Source organism: Rattus rattus, chromosome 13, assembly GCF_011064425.1.
Source record: "Rattus rattus isolate New Zealand chromosome 13, Rrattus_CSIRO_v1, whole genome shotgun sequence".
Classification (NCBI taxonomy): domain Eukaryota; kingdom Metazoa; phylum Chordata; class Mammalia; order Rodentia; family Muridae; genus Rattus; species Rattus rattus.
The window spans coordinates 75902019-75909099 of NC_046166.1; the positions used below are offsets into that span (position 1 = coordinate 75902019).

At 37.6% G+C, this 7081-nt stretch overlaps 1 pseudogene; it reads right to left on the bottom strand.

The window, feature by feature from the left end:
* Positions 1 to 282: 282 nt before the first annotated feature.
* On the bottom strand, positions 283 to 407 carry LOC116915141 (annotated as a pseudogene).
* Between the last annotated feature and the right edge of the window lie 6674 nt (positions 408 to 7081).

Genomic DNA, 7081 nt, shown 5'->3' on the forward strand with positions numbered 1-7081 from the left:
TCTGTTTTTCCTCTGAGAGGGTGGAGGCTGCCTTGGGTATCCCCCAACCCTGGCAAATGGACGTCATTGAATATTGGGAGTCATCCCAGGAGTGCTATGCCCCACTTATGCATTATGGCCCCAGGAAAGGACTCACCTTGGCCAAGTAGGATTCATCTTGTCTCAGGCTTGCTCCTTGTCCTCAGAGCCCAACTGGGTCTACCAGGTCCTAGACTGTCAGATGTTGTCTCAGGATAGCTCCCTGCCTGGACCCATTTGCACCAGGTTCACGTTTTTTCAGGGAATGTTAGGATACTAACCAGATATTTACAGGTCAGAAGACCGAACATAGACATAGCTTTTCTCCTCTCTGCCACCTCCGGACACACGTGTCACAATAGCTACACCTGCAACACCTCTGGGGCAGGAAGAAGTTATTTTAATCTAAGAATTTTCAACTAAAATTTATTCATCAAGACATAAACAAACTTTTGTCATTAAGCTTATTTTCATGTGATTTCAATTTTATAACAACAGCTTTACATTATTCAAATGAATATTGCCAAAGAGGAATGAGTGTTATATGATCACAGAATTTGGATGTTCTTTTTCCTGATGTAAGGGAAATTCAGAGCTTTTCTCTGATTATTAGCCAGTTAATTCTATTGATTGTGAGGACTCTATAAGTGACTTAGACAAAGTTTAATTAGTTTTAACCTATCAACTTCTTGGCATCCTAATAACTCATTTGTGTAGTTCAGGATGTATCACAAATATCTTCTACATTACAGTATATTCAAAGCATCACATAGAGCTTGTTATGAAGCTTGTAAAGCTACTATAACCAGGGAAGTCTTAGACTGTTGAAATACTTTGAATTATTTTACTTAACTATAAGCATGGGGCGTGGCATGGTTCAATGAACAAAGGTACTTGCTGTCAAGACACACAAGCTGAGTTTGATCCTTGGGCCTCACATGATAGAGACAAAAAAATTAATTGTGGAAAGTTGTCCTTTGACCTTCTACTTATATGGCTACTTGTATGGCTCACTCACTCCAATACAGTGCACTGAATATGGAATGCAATGAATACATAAATGAAGAATAAATAAAACATTTAAATATTAGTGCAGCAAGATGGCAGAGCTGAAGACAGTTTGTCTTAGTATTATACTCCTATTATATACTATTATAGTAGTTACAAACAGACAGCACTGGTTCAGAGTGATGAGATAGACTTTATCCCAGATGTCACAGTCTCTTCTAAGGTTGATACATTTGTTGTACTCAATTTTCACAGGAAAAAAAACATCAGGAGACATCTAAGATAGACTAAAGGCATGCAGGAAACTTTCCTGGAGATGGCCCACTGTTTTTGCACGGCTGCATGGGTAAAACCTGAATTGCAGGGCCTTCAGAAATTTCATTCAGGATTGCGTCTTGCAACTGATATGCCTTTTCCTATCATTATTACACAGTATAATGACTTCTGGGCATTAGAACACCCTATTGAGCAGACTTCCTGTAGAACAACATAAAGATGAACTTTCATAAATTAATATTGTTTAGGTGAATTAATGATTTTATAAAATTCTGATTTGATTCAAATACGAAAATTGGTTCCTTTTACATTTTTATTGGTTATTTTATTCATCTACACTTTAAATGTTATCCCCCTTTCCAGTTTTCCCTCCACAACTCCTCTACCTCATCCCTCTCCCCTTGCTTCTATGATGCTCCCCCATCCACCGACCCTCTCTTGCCTCACCATCCTAGCATTCCCCCAAACTGGGCCATCGAGCCTTCACAGGACCAAAGGCTTCCCATCCCATTGATGCCAAATAAGGCCATCCTCTGCTACATATGCACCTGGAGCCCTCCATGTGTACTCTTTGCTTTGTGGTTTAGTCCTTGGGAGCTCTGGGGGGGGGGTCTGGTTGTTTGATATTGTTATTCTTCCTATGGGGTTGCAAACTTCTTCAGTTCTTTCAGTCCTTCCTCTAACTCCTCCATTGGGATCCTGTGCTCAGTCCGATGGTTGGATGCAAGCCTCTGCATCTATATTGATCATGTTTTTACTGTTTTTTCCAAAAAGATATAATAAAGTTAAAATCAAGTATAGAATGTGCCCATTCCTCATAAAATGGCAAGTAATGGCCGCATAATGAGGAATATAATGAGCTTTCACAATTACAATAAAAAGAGAAATAGACTTGAGGAAATTTGCAATCAAGGAAAAAAAAAACACACTCCAATCCAAGGATGAAGCCCACAGGTGGGCACTGTAACAAAATGAGGCCAGGTGAAACTGTTGTTTTAAACTTATAATGAGCTTATAGAATGAAACACTGCTTTGAACTTAGTATCAACATCCTTTTGTGTAACATTTTATCTATGAGGTAATTTCCTAAGAGTTTGTGTCTATAAAAGGTCAGAGAAAAATAATCAAAGCGCTGGCTTGCTTCCCCATCCATCCATCCATCCATCCATCCATCCATCCATCCAAATGTATGTGTATGAAATTTAAGGGTCACCCTAATCCACAAAATACAAATTATATATATATATATATATATATATATATATATATATATATGGTATACATATATACCATTTGTAAATAGATGAGACAGAATGTCTGGTATGACCAGAATGTATATGTATGAGTGTATGTGTGTCTGTTCATATTGCCTGTATAAAAGATTTAAAATTTTTTCTTTCTTTTTCTTTCTGCTTCATGCAAATTTAAAAGTCCAAGACACTTGCCCAACCAGTAAGAGTCTCCTGGACAAAAGAGAAAGGAACTCTAACAATTAATCCTTTACCTAATCCCCTGCTGCTGTCAGCAGAAATTTACTTACAAATGTGCATGTCTGTATGTGTGTACACTTAAGAGTTAAGAGTTCAGAGTTTCTTGCTGGGTGTTCTTGCTAGCTCCAGATAATTAAGTTTTGTTCGGTCAGTAGTATTAAAGCCTTAAATGGCCTATTGCTGTCATATAGCCCCATCTGCTATCAGCAAGACTCCAATCACCAACACTGTTTCCATTCACTGTCTTCCCTGGAAACCCTATACATGACAGGAAGGTTACCAGCAGAAAATGAGTCTTCATTAGGCTTGGTGATGTCAACATCTAAGGGCAAGTGTACTATTCTTACCTTCTGCCTTTCTGTACTGATTATCCTTTTTGTCTGGGAACCCTACAAAAAGATGTTTACTGAATGATTCTGAAAATTGGCTTCTGAGTTTCTGGGATAAACTGCTCTTTTGTGTGTGGTAGGGATGTTAAGTTTCTAATCATACTCTTTACTGTTTTGGACCTGAGAGTCATGCAGAGTAGATTAATGAAGATCAAAGTGCTTTCCCACAAGACCTGGGCCACTGACCAACAGCCACTGCAGTTTCCATGTTTTCCTTATTTTTATATTCATGGGAAAAGACAGAGAGGCTCTATATAAGGTGTATTTGCCTGTAAATGATACACAAGCAAATATGAGATGCGTGCACACACCACTCTTGCTCAGTTTATGCAACTCAAGTCACCCTGATGTTCTTCCTTCCTGTGTAACCAAAGGCACATCTGGCCCACACTGACAATACACACTCAACTGCTGTCCACCTTCTCCATTGTCACAATTCTTGCCCTAGTGTCAGAGTTCCTATAGATTGTCACGAAACTTCAATATCCCACTGTGTTTTTTCTGTCATTTCTCACTCCAATGTGAGGTATTTGCCTTTGATAATTTAATACATGTTATATTGGTAGAGTATCTCATACCCCTCCACCTCTACATTGGATCATTCTCTTTGCTCCTCTGTTCTTCCATACATAGGCCATATACATTTTCACTTACTGTTCTACTGAAGCCCTAGTGTCGTCAGTGTGTCAAGAAACAGATCCAACAAAACCTATCCTAGTTCAATTCTGACATCTGTTACAGCTTCTAACCTGATAGTATAAGTCTTATTTCTCAAGAACTTTCCATTTCATGTTCTCTTTCATCCAGTTTTGTGGTCTGAATTGAAGCCTTGTTAACACCCAGGTTTTCTACATCTTAAAGCCTGAAAATCTTTACATGATATCATTTGTCAAGTTTCAGTTTAATGCCCCAGTAGCTTCAATTCAACATCAAATTTATTTTTTCTGTATTCTGTTCAGATAGGTACACAAGTTGGACACATTTCTCAAAATGTCACAGTATCTTCTGTCAAGGGTTCCCTTTGCTTATCGTCTGAATGTAAATTTATTGACCATAATGCTACATACCTTCAGGGTCCCTAGATCCAAGATGTAAAATAGAAATGAATAACAGAAATTTAGTAGATACAGGCTATGACAAATATCTCAAAAGGCACACTACACATGGAGATAAATTGGTCTCTTTTGTGTCATCTATAAATAAGAATAAAGTTCAAGCTCCCTAGCAGGGTTTCAATTCTCACCCTTGTAAACTTTTGTCTATAATCTTCTTTCATACATCTAATTTTTAACCTTATTCAAAAGTTTTTTCCTAGAACTAAACATATACTTCTTTAGAAGATATACTCACAATTCCCCTCTTCATTCTTTTACCAGTCAAATAAGGTTTTTTCCTTTGAATGTCCAATTTAACATCCCTTTCAAAGATTGGGGTGTAGTGGCTTCCTCTAGAACCTAGTGATATTAATTTCATATTTAAGTCTGAAAAAACTGCTGCTCATTATGCAAGAAATTCCAAGGTTCAGTGTAGTAAGCTTAGAAATTTGGAGCATAGTAAATGTATAGTCACTGGTGAGTTATGTGCGGAGAGAATGATTATCAGAAACTGAACATTCTTGCATATGCCCAGTGTGAATATGAATTCAAGATGGCTGACTGTGCAGACCCATCAAGCATGTACAAATAAAAACACAAGGCATGGTGAAGTCACAAGCTGCAGAACTAAAAGTCAAGGGTACCATCTGAGAAAGGACCACAGACAACTTACAGAGGTATAGATCAAGAATTATTGGTTGATACAAGACAGGTGCAATTTGTCAGTTTGCTCCAGATGTAAACCGGTATAACCTCATTTTCGTCATTCACAATGAGTAAGTAAATTTTACTAATATTGTTAGCCTTCTGTTTGTAGGGACACAGGAGAATTAAAGGTCTCTTTCCCTGTAGACCCAGACATAATTCTGCTGGACATGCAGTCATGTACTATGAAGCAGGGACAGAATCAATTGTACTGAGCTTAATGAAGTCCTGGCTCTCTGCCTTTTATATCCCCTAATTGCACATGGCATAACAATATTTACTCCAGCTAGAGGACAAAATAGTCTAAGGACAGAAGTCAGCTAAATGTATGGCCAGATAATTGTACTGAAATTATCGAGTCAGCGTTTGGATCCCAAGCTATTTCAGAATTGAGTGTTGGACCACATCACAAAGAATCCAGGCTTGTAAGCATTCTATTACAATGAATTTTCTCAATGGTATAAGTCTGTATGTAATAGCTTTGGCAATTCTGAGGTCTTAAATGGTAATGTTTTCTTATTTAAAATAATTTCAATGACTGTTGCTTAAGCTACATATCAGTCTTCATCAGAGATAAATATATGTGGTTCATTTTGTCAGTGCATTTATATATTGGGATAGAAAAATCCCTGATAGTCTTTCAATTATATGTGCTCCTGATTACTGCAATACTAGAGTATATCTCAAGACCCATTTCAGATTGAATTCCAAAATACCTATACAAGGGACCCTCACAAAGACATTTCCTCAAACTAAGTCCTTTCCCCTAATGATTTCACTTCTGCACTCCAGTAAAGATGCATTATTGAGTCTGGCAATGCATTAGAGTGGCATTTCAGAACCAAACTGAATGTACAAGTAGCCATTTTTTAAAAAAATCATTTAAAAAAAATGCTGTATATGTCTGAGATCAGAGAACAATTGAGAGTGTGTTATCTCCCTGAGATATATATGTCTCAGGGACTAGACTCAGGTCATGTTGGCATGTAGGCACATCAGCCCATACATTATCCCACGGAACCACCAGCCTGAAGTCACCATTGTCTTGAGATAAAGGAAGAGAAATGGTCAGAAGATCCTCTGCCTGTTGATCAGTGACACAGCACTTGCCTGCTTGTTTTGTGGGAAAGGCAATGGAAGCTGCTGCTTCTTCAATGTTTTGGAAGTGAGGAGGCAATCTTTTACCTTACAGACTCTGGGTACCTAATTTCATTGCAATTTAGATTTGTGATGATTTTAAGAATAAATGTGGGTATCTGGAGAGATGGTCCTGCAGTTAAAAGCACATGCGATTTTTCCAGAGGACTAGAATATGACTTTCAGTACGCATTTTGATAGCTTACAACTTCCTATTATTTTTATCACCAAGGGGTGACAGATCTGCATCTGTCAGATTCTGCACACTGGTGAACATACTCATACACATATACACACACACATATTTATGTATAAAACTTTAAAATAAGCAAAGAGAGATGGCTTAATCTTGTTGCAGTGTGATTAACACTCTTTTGTTTTTCCACATAACAACCCCAAGTGGGGCCAACTAGTATGAGATGGTCGTAGCATTCCTATGCTCTACATAACAGAGGAGTTGTGCCTGCCAACAACTTGGAGACAATAATTTCTCACCAAATATAATAGTTTTGTTTTTCACTAAATTTCATTCTTCATTAAAAATAAGACACAGGAGTTTTAGATTTGCAAGGAATAAGTACGCCTAATCTTTAACTTTTTGTATAAATAGTTTTCAGAGAAACAGCTTATTAAAACAACATCAACATTAACACAAGAGAAGAGACAAAGAACTTAAGAATCATTGTCTCAAATCCAATAGAAGCTAGAGATTGTCATTTTTGGCTGGTTTAGAAGTCATTTGTTTCTGATTACAACAGTGGTGATAGATTGCAGTGAGTGTATGAAGTAAGTCATGTAAAATGTGGTGTGACACAGAGGGCAATCGTGTCACTTGATTTTGATCAAAGCTTTAGAAATTTAGTAATAGCTTGGCTGAAGAAAGGCAAGTCATCGATGCTTCTGTTTTGGTCCCAAATTTACTTTCATGTTGTATTCCAGCATAGATGAAAGTGCTACACCTTCT